Source organism: Zalophus californianus, chromosome 6 (genome assembly GCF_009762305.2).
Source record: "Zalophus californianus isolate mZalCal1 chromosome 6, mZalCal1.pri.v2, whole genome shotgun sequence".
Lineage (NCBI taxonomy): Eukaryota > Metazoa > Chordata > Mammalia > Carnivora > Otariidae > Zalophus > Zalophus californianus.
In genome coordinates, this window is record NC_045600.1 from 23,667,745 (window position 1) to 23,689,247 (window position 21,503).

Sequence of the window (21,503 nt, forward strand, 5' to 3'; positions counted from 1 at the left end):
TACAAATAAGCATTATCACTAAAAGTACACGTGATTGCCTACTACAAAAACTGCACACATACTGGTTTTGGTGAATATCAAAGAAAAGAAAAGAGGAGAATCTAGGGGTCCTAGTGGAATACAGAAATGCTACATTGTGTAAAGGAAAATGTAATCCCAGGAATGTCACTTAAAAATGTAGCTTGGTGATCTTCTCTGAATTCTACACCCGAATCTGGCTTAGAATTTTACTACTAAAGAGAAAGAGAGAATGGGAAAGGGCTCTGAGGGATGCCTTGACAATGACTCAAACAAAACAGGACCTAGAAATAAAGGTGAAAGAAATGAGCGTGGCTGCATCTGGCTAGCTGTTCTCCTTACTGCCTTATCATGTATTCTTTATGCATTGGGCAATCACTCAAATGCGCATTTCACTCTTACTCTACTTTCTGAATATGATTACAACATTCACTAAAATCTATTTTATAAGGTTTACTCTTGTATAAAATTCAGCATGGCCTTCACAAGTCCACCGATTTCCGTGATTCAATTTTCTTCCAGCTGACAGTATTTATCTATAGTCATTATTGTCAGTGAACATTTCTTCTTATTTATCTTAGTTTTGATAGAAAATACCATCATAGGTTTAAAAGTCTCCATAATGAGATTCCATGATATTCAAAAGACAGGAAGTCAACTCCCTGTTGCCTCATTATCTCCCAGTGGTGGAGAACAACTAAAGACTCTAGAAGTCATTTGGTTTAAATCAGAATTTCCAGTAAAGGGGCAAATTAGCGACAAAAAACTATCTTCAGCATTTTTTCAACCCACTGCCCCTCAAATTCCCCCTTACTTCACAGGAAAACACTGGATTTCTTCAACCTGCTCTAAATTTGGCCTAAATGTATTAAACTTACATCTATTTAGCACCTCCTCTGTGTCAAGAACTCTGCTCAGTGCTAGAGATGCAAATGATATACTGAGAGAGTATGGAGACATATTGAGGAAAGTAAATACAGGAACAGATAATCATAATTCAATACCCTGAGTGCAAGAGTAGCCATATGCACAGTATTTTATCCAACAGAAAGGAGGGTAACTATCCCACTGTGATAAGGAATGAAAAGAGTGGGAGAAACATCAGGGAAGGCTTGCTGGAGATGTGATACCTGAGCTGATTCTTAAAGGATTAGTATGAATTAACTAAGCAAATAGGGAAAGCCCAATGCTGGAAGAGGGGAAAGCTCAAGCAAACCATGGATCTGAGAAATAATATAGCAAATCCAAGGAACTACCAACAACTGGGTGTTGCTGGAGGATAAAAAGTAAGGTAAGGGTTGGTAGGAACTAAAGGCTGGAAAACTGGTAGCCAAACTGTTGAGGATCTTGTAAAGAAAATCGGACATTATCCTATAGGCAATAGGGAGGTGACAAGGATTTTACTCAGGGATCTCTTCATTTTACGTGGTGAATGGGGGGGTGGATATATGCTAGTGATATGGGAGGATGAACTTGAACAGGGAAGGGTTATAGGAAAGATAACAGGAAGTTGATACAGTGGGATAGTAAGAGACTATATAGATGTGGAAGAGGTGATAGTAGTAGAAATAGAGAGGAAAAGATGGAATTGAGAACTATTAAGGAAGAAATAATAAATGGAGGTTGGTTATTTGTAGAGGAGCAGGTTGAAGTTTTTGGATTAGCTAGCTGGATGACAGAAGTGCCACATTCAGAAATGGCAAATATTGGATGAGATGACAAATCATTGGCCTAAGGAAGATTCACTGGATTTGAAAAAAAGAAAATTCATGGTGGTTGAATGAATGGTGGTTTGGATTTAAAAAAAAAAAAAAAAGAGAAAGAGAAAGAAGAAAAGAAACAAGAAAAAAGCAAAAAGAGGCAATTTGAGAGCTAACACGATGTGAGGTCAGGGGGATGTTTGACAGATGGGGAATGGGAAAGGCTATTCTAATATAATAGGATGAAGCCAAGTAGAGAGAGAGAGAGAGAGAGGCTGAAGATCATGCAGTGGATGTGGGGTGAGTTACAGAGAAAGGTCCTGAAAGATAGAAGCAACTGGTCTGCAACCAGAGAAGAAACTTCTAAGTCTGAAGAAAAGGACATAAGAATGAATTAGAAAAAAAAATTTTGTATCTTGTAAAAAGCTTGTAAAAGAAAGTTTATTAAAAAAAGAAAGTCTGTAAAAGAAAGCTGGAGAATTAAAAGATATTACCACAAAATAGTATCAACTTTCTCCATGATTTAGAAGAAAGATTCTCCAATGAAATTGAGGGTTGAATAAGGGAAATAGGATAGTGGTGATATTTTGAAACCATCATTGACAGAGATGGGATGGAGGAACCACCACAAACTAGAATGTTAAATGAAAATGCTGAGAGCCCTGCTGAGGTTGAAGATAATCCTTCCCATCTCACAGGATTATAAGGAAGATCTAAAAGTGACTGGGGTGTGTGTAAAAGTCTGTTTGAGAATGATTATTAATACAAAATACAAAAGCATTTATTGAGTTCTTTCTATTCTCATGTTATCCCCATGCCTTTTGCTATGGCTACTCTGGCCATCTTCTGAGCCCAGGCATGAGCAATGTTTGCTATCATAGTTAACTAGGACCAGGGGAAGACAAATAATATCCTAAGATGAGCAGAGGTTGACAATATAGAATGGGATGTATTTAGGCCACCCCTAAAGAGGAGAGGGAGAGCTCTTCATTTTAGCACCCTAAGCTAGTATAAAAGAGGCCATTTCTACATTCATTCATAAGACATTCCCGCCCCCCCCCCCCAATTTTGCCTTCTTGAAAAAGAAGCATAAAGTAGAGTCTGGAAGTGTCCACAGTATTCCTAAGGATAGAAAGACCGGAAGCATGTTAGAAAAATCTGGCCTTTATCTACCAACTAATGGAGTCCCCTCCCCACAACTCATGGAGGGTGCCAAATACCCTATCAGACTCTAAAAGGCCAACAATAGGTGCCAGCACAAGCATAAAAGGAAAACTCAGTCTGATTCAGTTTGGATCTGTGCAGGTGGATAACAGAAGGTATCTAAGCTATATCAGGAGTTCTTTTGTAGAAACAAAAAAAAAAAAACAAAACATATATGCACCCTGGTAAACCCTGAATTCTCTCTCAAGCCAATATTTAAGGTAATTTGTGGTTCAGGTAAAATTTCTGCTCCTACCCTCCCATTAGGCAGTCTTAGTTTTAGTGATTCTCATTGTGGTGTGCAAATACCCAGACTGGGATACCTCTGATTTTATGATTATAGCAACTGGACACTGAGAAGGAGATTGACATAAGTATAGGAAGAAAACCTCTCCCATTTTTTTAAGCTGGAACATAGGCAGAAATAGCCATCTGGAACTGTTCCTAGGTGCAGGCATTTGGCTAATCTCTAGCAGTTCCTGTGTTGAGCTTCCTCACCAATGGAGCTCAGGACATCTATTACCATAAGAAGAGGACCCACTCAGACAGAGTATGATGGCTAGAAAGAGACAGATTGCAAAAATTAAAGATGTTTCAAGAAATTGGAGGAAAGGCATGAAATGTAGAAAATAAACCAAAGTAAGCCCACCTAGAAGATACAGAATAAAAGCTCTCCCTCCCCCCCTCAAAAAGCCAATTTAAGGTGCCTCAGTAAAAATCTACATTTGAATATAGCTGAGGAGACAACAAAGGAGTCCTTAGGAAAGGCAGGGGTGGGGAGTGTATCCCCTTGTCCCTAAAAGGGATTTAATGGGGACTGAGAGTCAATCTGGCTTTTGGGTTTTACAACCAAATACAGTAAAACCTGAAAGTTTTTATGAGGAATTTATCCTCATAAGTGTGTATATTATATTTCACCAGTTAAATCTTGGCTGAATTTACTAATTTTCCTAATTTTTGCTCTGGCAATAGGATGGCCTCGAGTGCTCCATGAACTACTAGGCCTACTTCCTACCTACACTTGGTTACTTGGAGGAGGGTCATGCCTAGCATAAGAGACACCCTAGCCATCAGCAGGGACACCCACCACTGGTGGTTCCCTGGAGTGTCAAACTCAGAAGATACCAATTTCCATGGGAGCCCCCCTCCATCCTCCAGGCATCTGAAAACCAACCTGTAAAAGCCTAAGTGCTTTGACAGCTGAAAATGCAATTCTTCCAAGGGAAAAGGGAAATAAAAAGGCTCTAAGTGAATTTTCTTCTGCTAAAAGGGGGTAATTTCCACCACAGTGGCTGAAAGCCCTGTCCCAAACCCTGAGTAGTTCTTTATGCCACTGTTGAGTTACAGATAAAAGGAAATGTGACACCTCTATCCATGGTGCTGAAAACCTCCAAATGAGCACAGGGCAGGCCAGCAAAGGCTGAGCCTATTTAAAAAGAGAATCCAGAGCTCTGATCGTTGATCAGGTCACATGCAAAATGGCACAGCTTTTTTATTTCTTCATCTCCCTGATTACCCATGCTGTGGTTTTGCTATGAAATATCTTGCATTTTAGCTATTTAAAAAAATTCTTATGTGAATTTTAGGAGATCCCCAATTTAGAGTGAATTAAATTACAGTTGTGTAATTCTTTATTCATCCAATAGTAATGTAGACCTCCTACTTATGCAGCCAAGAACTATACTAGATACTGAGTATTCACTGCAGAGGAAAGCAAAGCCCCTGCCTGTGTGATTCTCTTACCCAGTCCAGATGTGTGTTGTCCTATATAAAAGTCATCCAAGAAAAGGTAATGTGATTGCAAGGTGATTTGTTAATGGGGGGTGGGATGGCCCAGCATGGGAAACTGGAAATGCCATAATGGGGACACCTCACAGTAATTGTGAAAGAACTAATGTTTGTTTTTTTAAGAACAGAAGAGAGCCAACTCAATGGGTTAGATGCTATAATCCAGGACCCATTGCTATAGGAGCAGATAACTTAAGAAGGGATAGAGAGCTGGGGAAACAGTCTTGCTGATTAGAGCTGCAAAGATAAAGAAGAAGCAATACCAATGAATTTCTGTGGGGAAGGAGAAGAGGATGCTGCCAAGCTAAGGTTCAAGTTGCTTCAAGAAAATAATTTTGACCTGAAATTGAAGAGGTACCTAAGACCCAGAAAGAAAGAAAAAAGACCTCACATCTCCTAGTGATCAACAAAATTATAGAATCTGTTTCTACTTATGGTGTCTTTCCCCTGTTTGCCACCATCCCCACCACTTTCTTACACCCAACCCAAGATGTTTGCACTTACCATGCTTATTTTAGATCATTTTCTAGAAGCCAGTACAACACCTCACCTTCCACGCTGTCGAGTAATTCTTCCAGCCTAATCTAAATTCTACCTGTTGCAACTTGCAGCTATTTCTACTTGTTGGGTGAGAGGAAGATTTGTGCTAAACAGACGTGTGCAGTTCCTGGGCTCTACACTTTTTGCCCTGGTACATTTAGTCAGGTTTTATTATGAGATCACATTCTCCTGATGCTCATCTGTCACACTATTATCTCCACTTGCTGTAGCAAGAAGAGCACTGAATTGTGAGTCAGGAGACATGAGTTATTAGTACCAGTTTTGTGATTTAAAGCCTCAGTTTCTTCATGTGGAAAATGAAGGGATAGGACTAGTAGACTACCTAGTATTGTGTCTGCTCTACAGTGCTGAGACTAGGGTGAGGCTAGTATTTCACTCATCTTGGGCACAAAACTTAAGGGGGCACCAAAAAAAAAACAGCTCAGTAGTCAATAAATATTTTAGTGCAACATTTTTAAAATTAGTACAAAAATCCATGATGAACAAAATATCAAAATTTTAAATAAAGACAGGATTCGACTCTGCACTTACAGGACCAACCTTCCCTTGCCTCATCCTAAAATATAGGTTCTATAAGAGAGGTCCCTTCTGCCTATGAGAGTCTATGATTCTCATGAATTCCCTTCAAACTAATTCCATGGGCAATTGTTTCACTACCCATTATCCCACATCTATCAAAAGTGTAATCTAGGAATTAAGCCCACCGTTTCTAACACTAAATAGTATGCTTGAGTTCAAACATGATTGGTTTCTTAACTTACTGACTCATCTATAAAATGGGGGATAATCTTATCCTATCCTCATGGAGTTGTCAGGAGAATCAAATGAAACAACCATCTAAACTACATCCCACATACTGGCCAGTGACCTGGAAAAAGTTGGGTGATTGTTCACAGATGATTGGGAGGGTGGAGACATAAAGAAATCTAATCCCCCTCCTAGAAAAACAACACAAAATATAAATTCCACTGAAGTGAAGTCGGTGCATCGCCTCTACCTAGGAAGGCAAGAAAATCAAGCACTCCTTTTGCCTCTGGGCCAGCAGCCAGGCAAAGCAAAATAACAGAGGGAGACAAAGTGTGATAAGATGAAAAGCTCTCTCAGTTCATTTAAATTTGGGTTGTCTTTCTGCCATTAACTCCCTCAAACTCACAGAGGAATTTTAAAAAGATAATCTGTAACTGGGAATACTTTGAAAAGCAAAGGAGCTATAAAAGAAAGTGAATTGAGTTTAATATTTATACAGGGCAGTTCTAATTAAATTAACACACTCACAGATATGCTAAACAGCAGACAGTTGTCTGCTTTTCTTCTCATTATCCTTTCCCTACCAATTACTGCACAGCTTTTTTTTTTAATTTTTAATTCTCCTTGTATAATTTTTTTTCACAGAAAAAGAAGAAAATTAGCAAATGACAATCCTTTTAAAGAAGAAAATAAATATCGGAAGGCGTTTCTTCCAAATAAGAGAGATATAGTCCTGTAGCAGTAACAAATAATAAATCAGCAATCAGCATGGTCACTATTAGGCTTAACATCTATATTGGTTCATCACTGACAAAATACTTTAATGTCTGCTATCTTATTTATCTCTCCTATTTACCCCCCTACACACTAGCCAATAAAAGGCATTATTAATTGCATTTTTCAGATCATGAAAACTGGAGCTTAGAAATCTCAGTAAGGCAGGACCCTGAAAGACAATGCAGAAAAGTAGGTGTAGGAAGAAATAAAGGGATGGATTTAGTTTATTAATATTATTTTTGGTGACTTTAGGAAGTTAGTCAACAAGATCTCCTCATAAACGAACTCTGGAATTTACATGCATTCCTAACCATCAGTTTCTATCCAGCCCCACAAGATCCCTTGGATTCTATTTCTCCTGACCACCTTCCTACCTCCATCCACACAACTGAGAACAGAGTCTTCCTTTTGGCCTTCACTGAGATGAAATGGCTTCAAGGAGTCAGGACTAAAGACAGAAAGCCTCTTTGGGCTAATTCTGGGTTATAGCAGCAATATTCAGGAAGAACATGAACCATGAGGCCCCTTCCTTCTACAAATTCCATTCAGTCCTGCTTAATCCCATTTAGTCCAATTCAGCTTTCCCATCTGTAAAATGGAAATAAACATAGTTCCTACCTACTCCTTAGGATTATTATTAAGTATTAAATAATATGCTAATGCACAAAAAGTGCTTGCTCCAGTGTCTAGTGCATAGTAAGCATTTGGTAAATGTTAGTTACCATTATCAGATAAGGCCAAAATGTTTCACTTTTATTGATAATGACATGAAGGTCCACAGAAGTTAAGAACCCAAGGTCACAACCCGAATGAAATAAAGTATGTAAAACACTTAGTCCACTGCTTTGGATAGAGGAAAGCTCAAAATAATAATAATATTAATTTTGTACGTGTGTATGTGTGTGCGTGTGTGTGTGTGTGTGTGTGTGTGTGTGTGTCAGATATCAAGCTGGAATCCAGTTCTCGTGACTCCAAGCCCTCTATCCACAGAAACATTTGCATCATGTTGACATGAGAAAGCTATAGTGCTATCTGTGCAGATTTGAAGTTTGAAGCCCAGGGGTCTCTTCAAAGTCAAGAGAGGGATTGCAGACTGTGTTCAGACAGCCACTTGATGTCATTCTACACGGCAGATGTCCACAATGGCCTGGCATGCTTTCTGATCATATCAGCCTATTTTTCTGCCATTGAGCTGTGACACCCCATACAAACTCCTCCTCTGCAAACTCATCTCTGGGATGCAGCTGTTCAGGGTTTGCAACTAAGCAATTCTGTGGCAATCTAAGTTTCTCATGGTTTTCGCTCTCTGGCCATACTCTTTTTGTTTCACTAGATCCACGATTATATGGCCTAAGTTCCAGTATCACAATGAAGAAAGCCATGAAGGAAGTCTCTTATCATTCACTAACTGCCATTATCACCAGGTAGAAATCTTACATTTGTAACTCTGTCACTAAACCAGAACTGGAAGGGACGTCCAAGATCCTATTACCTAGTCCCTTTACTTAAAAAATGAAGAACCTAGGACCTAGAGAAATTTAAAAGTCAAGGTCACCTGACTAATGAGTAGCAAAACCAAGAGAACTCACTATGCCACCACTATCTTGATTCCCATTGGTTGCCAGCTAATCTCTCCTAAAGTATTAATTGATAATTACAGAGTAAGCTGATAAAGGGATTAAGGTTAGACCCTTCTCAGGAGTATTTTAATTTAGAGAGATCTGAATTCCCAACTGGATGAAGTAATTATGGTATAATGTCAAGCAGAGGTACTGAAATACCAGGGCAAGTGGTCATACCTTTTTATCCCTGAGATCATTCTCCATACAAGGCAGAACACAGATAGGGTTTAGTCTATAGGAAGAAAATCCCTGCCCTTATCTATAGTAAGCAAAGGATGTCCCTCATCATGCTCTTATTTCCTTAATGACATAAAGAAAGCAATAGTCAAGTTTATTAGAGAACTTTAACACCCACTGATCAGTGTTCTCAGCACCTAGGCACTTGGGCCAATGTTTTCATTCATTGTTCCTTTTATTCTGCATCTTCTGAGTCAGCCCAGCAATCCCCTGACCCATACCAAAAATGCATAGGTTATGAACCAGCTTGGAGATGAGAGAGAAGGCCCGTTTATATCTCTCTCTACCAAATTTTAAAAGCTGGAAACATTGCCCCCAGACTTTTCATACAATGCCAGCCTGTGCAAAGGGCTCTCCCCATTTTCTAAGCATGCCAAGAACCGCGATTTGTATGAAAATGGAGAAACAGGGTTGATTTTCCCCTGTAATACCTAAAGGTTCTCAGAAAGGTGAAAGCTAGCAAACCATAGAAAGGATTGTCAAGAAGTAAATCAGATAAAATCCTGATAGAACACATGCAGTTAAGAGGATTATGCCAATCGGATTAGCTGCCAGGAGAATGCAAAAGAGAGAGAGAGAGAAACATTTATTGGAGTCATCATTTCCTCTACAAATTCACATTTGGACTCCCAGACTCTCATTCTATCCCATTTCCTGATCCTTTCCCTGCCCCCAACACGCTGCAAATTGATAAGATCTGGTTAATTTTGATGCCATTTTTAATCACTTTACTTAGGTCCAGATGAGGTTCAAGTAATGGATTTCACTGAGAAAACCAGAATCAGTAAAACATCCCAAGCATGGACACCTTGGAATCAGGAGTCAAAGAAAAAATAGAACAAAGAACTAAGAAGAAGCTAAAAAAAAGTGTATCTGTGACATAACCTGCTCTCCACGTTGGCCTCAGTAGCAGCACAAAACAACAACAATGTCAATAATAACAATAAGCAGGGGGCCAGAAACAGACTTTTTCTGCAATGCCAGGGATTTATGTGAGATATGAAATAGAGTATTCCGAAAATAAAGTTTATTGAACAAAAGAATTTGCTGCTGAGAGAGGTTCCAGATATGTTTTTTTAAATACCTTTGAATATAGGTTAGAGTTTTATCAGGCTCATGAGATTTCAGAGTGATGTTTTTTAACTTGAAGGTAAAAAAATAAATGGATCTACAAGGGCTATTCTGGACTGGCATAAGAATCACCTGAGAAAGCTGTTGTAAATAAGTATTCCTATGCCTTACCCCCCTACCAGAAGAGATTGATTCAGTAGGTCTTAGGTGGAGCCCAGGAAGCAGTGTTTTTAATAAGTTCTCCAGGCATTCTGTTGTGCAGCTAGGCTTGAGAATTACTGGGTTAGGAAGATGATCTCAAGTAGTCCCCTGGGGACCTTGGCTCTGATTCAATGATTCTGTTAATAGACATAACCTGTAATGTGAATTCTTGCAAAACATACACATATAGCACTTTTCTTTAGTAGATCACTGTACCACAATATAGAGACTTTTTCCCATTGTGTCATATCCTAGAAGAGCATGACCTATGTATAGGTGAAAATATAAACATAGTCAGTAAAGACAAAGAAGAAACATACATGAATATTTTTGAGAATAGTGTAGTGATTTCCATAATATTGACCAGTTCTCAGGCACTGTGTTTCCTGTAGATCTTTCTGTCAGAAATCACTCATGAGGTGTATTGCTAACATGTATGATGATGATGATGATGATGATGATGATGATGATGATGATGATAATGATGATAAAGGACCCAAATCTGTGGATTATTTACTTCTTTTTCTCAATCTAATTCCCTGGACAGAATCCAGGGCATTGATTGGGCCATGTTTCTAGTTCATTTGGGTATGGCTTTCTCCACTTTCCTGGCTGTGCAAGAACCCAACCCACACCAAACTCTTGATTAAAGTCTGACATGCTGATCATCCTCTCTTATATTTCTTACTATCCATTACTGGACACTGTGGTCTTACCACTGTCTGGAATTAAGATTTGAATTAGAGGGGGGAGAGAATTGGCTTATGCTTGAGACTAAGCCCTATGCTCCAACCAAGTTGATTGGAAAGCTATTGGGAGTTATGAAGACAAGTACAGTTGATAATAAGGCAGCACCTCAACTCTCATTTGGCATTTTACCTTGAGTTTACAGCAACCTCCACAGGGAGGAGAGATGGCTCAATCAAGGCATATTCAGGCATTCCGCCAGGCATTACTGAGTCTGAGGCACCAAAGGTATTTGCTGGCCAACCAGCTGATCTCCCACAATAGTCCAGAAATAATCGAGGAACCAAGGACAGGTGCCAAAGTCTTTACAAAGTTTGAATCAGACTTGTGTCCACTATTATTAGATGAATTAGTGCTGTTTTATTGACTATAGATATATGATTTATCAAGCCATTCACACAAAATAAGATTACAATGACAGATTTTTATGCATTTTTAAAATAATTTGGTTCTAACAAACCCAAGATAAAAGAAAAACAGATTCACATCCTTTTAAAGAATTTAAAAAATTAGGTCCATGCGTGGCTGGATGCAGGATCTTAAAAAATATCATTAGGGCTTGACTCTCTTTCTTCTTCCTTGGATCTCAATTTTTTTTCTCCAGTTAATGGGAATAGTTCCTACTAGCAGTCTCAGGCTTGCTTCCTACATGCTTAAAAACCCCAGGAGATAGGGATCATCTTCCCTAATGACTCCAGCAGAAAGGTAAAATCAGCTTGAGAAACATGAAAAATCAAGAGCTGTGGTCAGAAGAATAGGTTATTCTGAATGATCAGGCCCAGATTATGTGCCCAACCTTCTAACTGGAGGTAAACTGGAGGGAAATGAGTTCCTACCTCATCAGAAAAAAAAGGTGGTTTTAAAGTACACATAGGGAAAACAATGCTATTGCCCAAAGAAAGGGAAAAGATGCTAGTCAGGCAACACAAAGATGTCTCCTACTGTAATAATACCAGGAATTATTCTCATTATAGTCAAGTATTAGTTGAGTATTTTTGATAATAGATTCATGGAAATGGCTAAGAGAAATCAATAGATCTATTCTCTTACCTTGAATAAAGATGACCCTGTCAACAATGATTTATTGGGCATCATAGTAAAATATGAAGAGTATGGAATTTAGAGTCGGACACACCTGGATTTAAATCCTGACTCTGCTATATCATGACTATGTAACATTGATCAAGTTATTTAGTCTCTTTTATTTCCATTTTTCTCATTTATAAAATAAATACAGAAATAACCTAATTACATCACTGTTGATTAAATAATATAGTTTATGTTAAAAAAACAGAATCTCACTCATAGTATGTGCTCAATAAATATCAATCCTCTGCCTGAACATATATACCTTTCTCCACCTTACAGATTATCTTGTGACAAGATGACACCTAAATCATATCAGTCAGATAAGAAATATCCTAATTTGAGAAACCCATTATATAAAAATAAACAATAAGGATATTTTATTGAAGTTCAACTAACATCATGCCTCTTCACTCATATCTATTCCTTTCTGCCAAGTTATCAGTGAGATTAAAAAGCAGTGGATCATCTTCCTCTATAATAAGAATTTCCCAAATAATAAAGACAAGAATAAAGTAATTTTCATTTTTATTTTCTTCTGGTCCCCAAGTTTCCTTTTGTATATCCTCTAAAAATACATATTCCACCATTTTTTATTTCATCTGGATATACAAATAAGTTCTACTGAGAGACTGAGCCTCTTACCCAGTCATATCATTGTGTTATCTTACATTGTAAACTACTCACTGTAATTAAAGCTTTTATAGGTTTTTATAAAAGTATATAATCCATCTCCCCAAGAAAAATGTGAGAGTGCTATGCCCCGCTCCCAAATTTACATCCATCCTTCCCAAACTAATTAATACAAGAGCCTATAAATGTTGCTCATTTTCCATCCTTGACTGCTAAGTGGTCAATGTAAAAATCAACCCTGGGTTTTAGGTAGAGCATGTCTCTTGCATAGCATTGGTTAATTAGCTCTCTCTGTGTACATGACTGTCAAGAATAAGGAATTTCATCCTTCATTATTTACTTCTGATGATTAATATCTAAATGGCACCCATTAAATGTGATAGATGTCTTTTTTGGAAAGATGTATACTTTGGAGAGGATATGATGACAAACTAACCTAAACATCAAGAAAAACAGGCCAAAGAGTGAAAGCAATCATTTTCTAATTGGCTGTGCTTATCGTGTAGACAGGACTGAACACCAGAAAGGAGCAGAAAGAAATGATGGTGGAAAGAATAGGACGGAAGAGAGAGAGAGAGAGAGAGAAAGAAGACAAGGGAGTATGCAAAGGGTCTCCCATAAATTATTCCATTTGGGCTTCAATTGCATTGATTGATATGCATTTGCCACTGATAGGAAAACGAGACTCTTGTTCCCTCCAGCCTTGTTTAGCCTCCAAATGGCAAAGTAAAACAATGTCATTCAGAAGCCATAAATCTAGCTGAGAGAGAGCCCCACTGACAGCTTCCATGCAGAGCTATTAAAAAAGGGAAACAGATTAAGTTCTCAGCTCCATCATTTTAATGTCTGTGTCTCCTCTGTCCCCTGTGATCCTCACAGCCCCTAACCTTCACTGTAGTGATAAGCAGTATGCTGTCTACTCCCCTCATGAAGGGCATCAGTTGGACAACCATCCGCCCTATCCAATAATCCTTCCCAACCTCATTTTCAAACTTGTTTCAAAAACATGAGGATAGTTGAGTCTCAGTATAAATTTGTGAGCAGACAGGAAATAACTTATCTATATTTTACAAATAAGGATATTTATTGAGACCTCAAAATAAGCTAAATGACTACCCTGCTTGTAAGTGGTGAAATACAGATTTGAACTTGTACCATGTCTTCTGTGTCCTCATGCATGCACCTTCTTTCACATATATTCTCCCTTTTCCCCTGATTCACCTAGGAAACTTCTACTCATTCTTTGAGGCCCTGAACAAATATCACCTTCTCTGTGAATCTTTCCAACCAATCCAGACATTGCTATTTTCTTTAGCAATTTGCATTTGACTCGGTGGTATGTCTCACTCTGTATTATAATTAATTATTAACCTCTAAATAAACTGAGATGACTTCAGGAATAAGTATAGTGGTTTGTTATTTTGTTTTCCAGTGCCAGGCACATTGTATATGCTTGATTAATATGTACTGAATAAATAAATTAATGAATAATCTTAAATTTCACATAATGAGGAACCACTTCAACAAAATGCCTCCTAGTCATGGGATGGATGAAAATGAACCATTTTCTTGTGAAGGCACCATATGATTGCAGTGGGAATTATATTCATGATTATTAGAGCCCAGATTTTCCTGGGTCAGGGTGATGGGTAGAGGAGACACTTTGGCTTGCCAAAATGGTCTTTAGCAAAGAGATACGTTTCATCAATGGCTCCCAAATCCCCAATTCTCCCAGATCCTTTGCTACCATAAGTTTTAATTTCTTTGTAAGGTTTTTACATACTAGACTTTATTCTTTATCTATGCTGATCTATAGACAAGTTGCATGTAAATTATTGAACCACAGCCTGACATATAGCAGTATGATATAGCAGAGCCTATATCTCTGTATGCTAAAGGAGAGCTAACTGACTCCTTGGAGAAGATGGACAGTCCCTGGTTAAGGTTCTTTTTCCCATGACCAGGAAACTGGTAGAGCAAAAGCCAGCACAAAGAGAAGAGTCAAAAGAATGATCAATGGGACAACCCATTGCAGGCTTTTCTTATTTCCCATAACACCTCCAGAATGGACTGTTTTCTTTTCTGAGGTAAGCTTTAGAGTAGAAAAACTCAAGAATTACCCCTACCTACCTCAGAATGTATCCACCTGTGAACCACCTGAAGCAAGGACTATGACTTCACCACTACAGCAGAAGAGACAAAAGCATAAGTTCAGAAAGTCTGGCTTCTAGTTGAAACTCTGCTCCTGGTAATGCTTGTTCCCATCTACATCAAGGACAAGTACCAAACAAGAGTTATCACGCCTATCCCGAGTGGCAGACTAAATCAAACCCAGTATGTGCTAGACCTCCTTGGGTATTGACAGTTCACAGAGACTCTCATTGGTTCTCAAGCCCCCTTTGCTTTGGAGCCTTCACTTTTTTTTCTTTTTTACTTCACACATGAAGCAAAAGCCAACTTAAGCATACTCCCTAACTCTGGCTCCTAATTAGAACTACAGATGGGGGGCACCTGGGTGGCTCAGTTGGTTAAGCGTCTGCCTTTGGCTCCGGTTAGGATCCCAGGGTCTTGGGATCAAGCCCCACGTCATCATCGGGCTCCCTCAACAATGGGACTCTGCTGCTCCCTCTCCCTCTGCCACTCCTCCTGCTTGTGCTCTCTCTCCCTCTCTCTCAAATAAATAAATAAAATCTTAAAAAAAAAAAGAACTCCATATTGGCTTAGATCGCTGCGTAGAGAATTCAAGTAACAAAGAGTGTCACTAAACATGAAGAAGGCAGTTGTTCTAGGTGAGTGAAACTCCATGGAAGCTACAATTTCCTCAGAAACTCAGCCTCTTTTCTGACCTCTCATATCCTTCATTACAGACATCACATTTGGGTACTTGGTGAACTATATTACAGGAAATTTAGAACTGCCAAGAAACCACTAAAAATAAGGTTCTAGGTGTGTAAGTATAAGCCTTAACTCCCCAAATATGTTGCAAAGGCCTCACAAGAAGATAGCATGTTTTAGATCTTTCTTTCCAAATTCTATAGGTTAATCTTCTAGGCAATCTGGGTTCTAATAACTTCACAAAAGCAGGTTACTCTGTTTGCAACTCCAGCTCAGATATTCATCAGAGACACACATATCATCCCAAAAGGCCCATTTGTCCAGTCAGATAGTTAAAGCACAGGAAGTTGGATCTCTGGTTTCTGCAGCAACAATACATGAGGAGTGACAACTTTACAGATTTGGGACAAGCTTTTCTGACAGTCTAAACTGACAGTGAACATCTTGTGTTTCCCTCTGATGACTTAGGGACAGAATATGAACCTGAATTTGCAGAGGTGAAAATTTGGTTTCTGACAAGTGGATAGCCCATCTAATTGTCCCAGGCACTTCTCCTTTCTTTATTGCTTGCTTTTCTGGGGTAATTGATTTGAAGGCCAAAACACCTTCTAGGGCTGTAAGCTTTGATAATGAATTACTAAATGGTGTTCACCTATCTCTAAAGAGAAAGAGCAGCTTGTCTGGCAGCTGACAGTCTAGTTTCTGAACTTGACTAATGCAATGAAGAGAATGAGGTGAACAAAATGTGAATTGGAGATAACATATGAGCTTTTTGATAATGAGCATGGGGAGTCTGTTTCTGTGACAAATATGATAACAGGGAAAGCATGTGTGCTTAAAAATCCACCTTTGTGGCTGTACTCTGACAACAGTGGGGGCAGCTCAGCAGACAGCACTCTCTCACCAAATTCTAGTCACTCATACACACTAGGCAAAAGCAGAGTTAGGACAGAACCTATTTATGTGATGTCCTCATTAGAGCCTGGTCACTATTCATAACCCAGCATTACTTAAACCAACATTTTAAATAGCCTAAGACCACTTTTCACTTTCTATTCATGAAGCCATTGGCTGCACCCCCAATAAATGCAAACTGATTTATATGTTTCTACAATGTCTATCTCCATTCAGCCCAAGGGAAAGAAATCCTAAAATACATTCAAATAAGACAAAGCTGGACATGGTATGAAAACCTGGAAAGGTAAAATACTTTCTCAATTGCTGCCTTAAGCTTGTATACCACTGAGACCAAGCCATAAGCTTCTCTGTGCTCTATAGAATAATAGTATTTTAAACAAAAAGATGGATTAGCCATCACCTAATTCAAGGTCCTTATTTTTCAGACTGAAGAAATGGAGGGCTAGATAATTCCAATTACTTGTATGCAACACAGTCCAGCATGCCAGATATTTCTAATTCCCAGTTCATTATTATTATATACAATGTTAATGATAATGTTTTTTTTTTTTTTTTTTTTTGGTTCTCTGCTAATTCCTCTCATGATTCACTGGCTATAGTTATTTCTTAAGTTTCAACAACATTCTCTCCAATATTCTACTTTACCCACCCAGAGAACTCAACTGCTTATTTGCTTTTCATTGTTACTTTTCACACAGATTCTCTCCAAATCTTCCATACTAGCTCACATATCAACTTTCCCTCCAGGGACACAGATTCAGACGTCTACACTATAACTGTAGCTATTAACCTTGGTGCTTCTCACTGACACTCAAGCAAAAGGTTGAAGTCTATTGAATCTATCACTCCTTATCAATGACATCATTGTCTTTAAAACCAGATTTCCTGGGCATCAAGCCTGGCAATCTAACTTTTACATCTACTCCAAGATTAGCAAACTAAGCCATGGATGACTTAGAACTTTCATAGAGATCACCCTGCCCCACATTTGTCATCCATATCCTTCATAACCAATCTCTCCCTTGCAGCTATGTCCAGCTTCAGTCCTTCTCCTCTGTTCCATAATATTAAAAGGAATAAAGTATATTAGAGAGAAACAAATGATGGCACATAGAAAACACTGGATAAAAGTTACTTGACTATGAATTTCATCAAATTCTGATTCATAGCTTCGACTTCACATTTTTTTTAAATTGAAGTTTAGCTGACACACAATGTTAGTTTCAGGTGTACAACATAGTGATTCAACACCTCTATACATTATGCTATGCTTACCACAAGTGTCGCTGTCATCTGTCACCATAGAGTGCTACTACAATACCATTGACTATATTCCCTATAGGGATATTGTTGTATCCTTAACTTGTTCATATATTAACTTAGCTCCACATTGGCCTTCTCACTTTTATCTAGACCCCATTGGCTGTTGGTGAACATGACATGGTTTTGTGATTGAGGCAACGTTAATTATAATGGCAATTTTGATGATGTTGAGGAACACTACAACGAGACCTACTATATAATGGGCCCTTACTAAGTCCCAGGCATTGTGCCAAGCCTTTTACATGCAGCCATGCATTATCTGATTAATTCTCACAGTGACCATTGACTTCGGTACTATTATTCCCATTTTATAAACAAGGAAACTGAGGGTTAAAGCGTTTAAAGAATTGATTCAGTTTGGGCTCTAGAGCCCTAGGTCTTAACCATGCTGCCTCACTTGATGTTCTTATTTAGGATCTTAAAGAGATGAGGTCTCCATCTATATTGTGTATCTTTTCCCATTCTATTCCTTATAATCACACACAATCATTTTCCTGTCCCCTCAAATTGTCTCTAAGTTCAAGAGCCTCTTCTTTTGAATTGTATCTTGTATCTTGTATTTGAATTGTATCTCATCCTCTTTCAGCCAAGGTGGCAGCTTTCCATCCATCTCACACCCCATCTTGTACCTGAAGCCAATCTTTTTTCCTCTATTGGATCTTCAAATCCTACTCTCCTATAGTGAGCCCCCTCACTTTTTTATACAGACAATTTAAGGCAACATCTATTTTGGGTTTTTTTAAAAGAGTTTACTTACTTATTTTAAAGAGGGAGAAAGTGCGAGTGGGGGCAGGGGCAGAAGGAGAGGGAGAGAATCTCAAGCAGACTCCACACTGAGTGTGGAGCCTGATGTGGGGCTCGAGCTCATGACCCTGAGTTCATGACCTGAGCCAAAACAAAGAGCTAGACATTTAACTGACTGAGCTACCCAGGGGCCCCAAAACATCTAGTTTTTATAGAAAAAAATTGTTGCATGTAGAACTTATGTTATAGGCTGTTATTATTTAAACTGATTTTTACTAGGCTCCTCCTCAAGAAGGAGAGATTATCTGGGTAAATTTTTCCTTCTCAGGATCATCTGCCTTAATCTCTAGCTCTGAGGGTTAGCTCTCTGCGATCTGTAGAAAATAAATAAGTCAAACCTTAACTCTTTGACTTCTGCTATAGTTGGCTCAAGCCATTTCAGCAAACTGGCACAGGAGACTAACTAAAGAACCTAGAGACCTCACCCTTGTAACAGGCCACTCTGGACGGTATTGACCACCAGGTCAAGTACAATCATCCATCCAACCCCAGGATACTCCTGCAGGGTTACACTCTTCACATCACTCCTTCTCCATTCCATCATTCAGCATCTTCTGCCTGCTCAAAAAGAAACCCTTCTTCTTTTGAGTCTTCTCTCTAAAGCAGTGCTTCTCAACCTTGGCTACCCATTAGAATCACCTGAAGAGGTGTTAATATGTACTGTAGCCTAGACCTCACCTCACAGATTCTGATTCAGCTGGTCAATATTAGGGCTGGACCTGAGCATATTTTCCAAATAGCCTACAGAGTAATCTGATCTCCCATTCCATCTCCTTGGTGCTCCAACCTTGCTGGCCTATGACCCTACAAAGCTCATTCTCACCATAGAGCCTTTGCATTAGCTAGTCCCTCTGCCAGGAATACCCATCTTTTACATGAATGGTTCCTGACTCTCATTCAAATCTCAACTTAAATAATCATCTACTCTAAGTGCCATCTCTGGCTTCCCTCTCTAAAGCGGTGTTTAATCTTTCCAGTCACACTCTATCAGATTCCCTTGCCTTAAATTTCCATAGCACTAGAGCACCAGGGTGGCTCAGTTGGTTGAGTGTCCAGCTCTTGATTTTGGCTCAGGCCATGATCTTGGGGTCTTGAGATCGAACCCTGCATTGGGCTCTGCGCTCCATGCGGAGTCTGCTTGAGATTCTCTCCCCCTCTGCCACTCCTGCCCTCTACCCTGTTTTCTTTCTCTCTCTCTAAAATAAATAAATCTTTAAAAATAAATAAATTTCCATAGCACTACGACCATCTGACATTACCATATGTATGTATCTTCTTATTTTTTCATTGTTTGTCTCCACACCTAGTATATAATCAGTATGAAGGAAAGAACCTTTCCTGTCCTGTTCATTGCTGAATCCTTGGGACCTAGGACACGCCTTGGAATATAGTAGGCACACAATAAATATCTGTTAGATGAATTAAATAACTGGCATGCAGAAACCATTCCAGGCAAAACTATCTCCAACTTCCTCTCAAAATTATTTCCTAGAGCAAAGGGTCTACATCCTAAACCTGATTATTTCATCCCAAACTCTTTGAGCTTTTATACCACTATTCTTTAGGGTATGGCATATTCCACCACTATGTTATTCAACATAACCCAGCTCAAATCTCACATCTTCCATGAAATTTTCTCTGGTCCCCAAACCCAAAGTGACATCTCCTTTCCAGTCTCCTGTAGTAAGAGCAGTCTCTAGTGTCCAATAGCTCTCTTTCTTTAAAGCCACATTGGAAACTATTATGCTACTAACACTCATGCTTGCATAGCAAAAATAAGTAAAAACAAAGCAAAGATAAAGCTACTGGAATAATTGCTTCTTGTTCTAGCTGCCTTGGACATTCAGAAGATGGAGAAGCATTTGTACCTCCCCCATATCAGGAAGATCCTAGGCCATCCCATTCTGAGTCTCAGACCCTTTATTTTCAAGATCACTAACAATTTCTGTGTCTTAAGGTAGAAAAGCCAAAGTTATCAGGCACCAAGAATTCAACCTCCCTCACTGAGGGTTGACTGAGTGCTGGGGTATAAGGAACCAGAGAGCCAACCAAAAGTCATGAGCTCTCCTGAGGTGAGAAAAGGGATTGGGAATTGGTGAGTTTCTGTGAATACTAGAAATCCACGTCTCCTTTGAAGTAACGCCCAAGATGGAAGGGATTCCTGAGGTTCCTATGGAACCAACACTTCAGCCTGGAGAAGAGCAGAAAGTGTCTCTCTGGCCAAGTTTGTGGTTGGTAGAGAGGGCCATTATGAGGAGCCTCTCTGCCACCAACAAGCCTATAAGCTTGATAGTAAAGGACCAAACTAGAGAGTTACACCATGTAGCAAACAGAGAAATATTTACAAAGGGGCCTGTGGAAAGGATATAACCCTCAACTCCTGTTTTCCTGATCTCATGAAAGTCTCATCCAGATTTTTGAAGAATTCTAGGAAATGTATTCCCTCAAACATCATGTGATTGATTTTTCTTATGCACCCTTCCAATAGATAGAAGCTCAGAGCCAAATTTAATTTGATTTAGGGAAAAGAAAATAATATGGTATTTCTCTCACTTGAATGTTATACAGCAATATTCTCTACCCATACATTTACAGTAGTGCCTGCAAATATTGCCCATGCTCTATGGATCAGTCTGACAACATTTTAGGGTTGATTCAATGCTTAAAAATTTTTTAATATAGTAAAATATACAAAACATAAAATTTACCCTTTTAAGTACACACTTCAGTGGCACTAGTATATTCACACTGTTGTGCAAACCCAAAAACAGTTAGCTTAGGGCGCCTGGGTGGCTCAGTTGGTTAAGCGACTGCCTTCGGCTCAGGTCATGATCCTGGAGTCCCGGGATCGAGTCCTGCATCGGGCTCCCTGCTCAGCGGGGAGTCTGCTTCTCCCTCTGACCCTCTTCCCTCTCGTGCTCTCTATCTCTCATTCTCTCTCTCTCTCTAATAAATAAATAAATTTAAAAAAAAAAGCAAAAACAGTTAGCTTAAAGAATTCACCATAGTGGCAAAGAAGAAAACTTATAAGGCCCTTTTGATACATTAAGGCAGCTGGTTAGAATAGTTAAAACTTATAAGTCCCTTTTGATACATTAAGGCAGCTGGTTAGAATAGTTTTAAACATTTTCGATAAAAAGGAAATACACTTTGGCCTTTAGAAAGCTCAATAAAAGACTTAATATTTACCTTAGTGTGCATGGTAGTATCAATAGCTCATATCTTGGATTCT

At 38.9% G+C, this 21,503-nt stretch overlaps 1 protein-coding gene across 20 annotated transcripts in view; it reads right to left on the minus strand.

Moving 5' to 3' along the window:
- The window catches only part of NRXN3 (neurexin 3), a 1,550,403-nt gene that overhangs the window by 1,216,514 nt on the left and 312,386 nt on the right, over positions 1-21,503 (minus strand). The window lies entirely within an intron of this gene.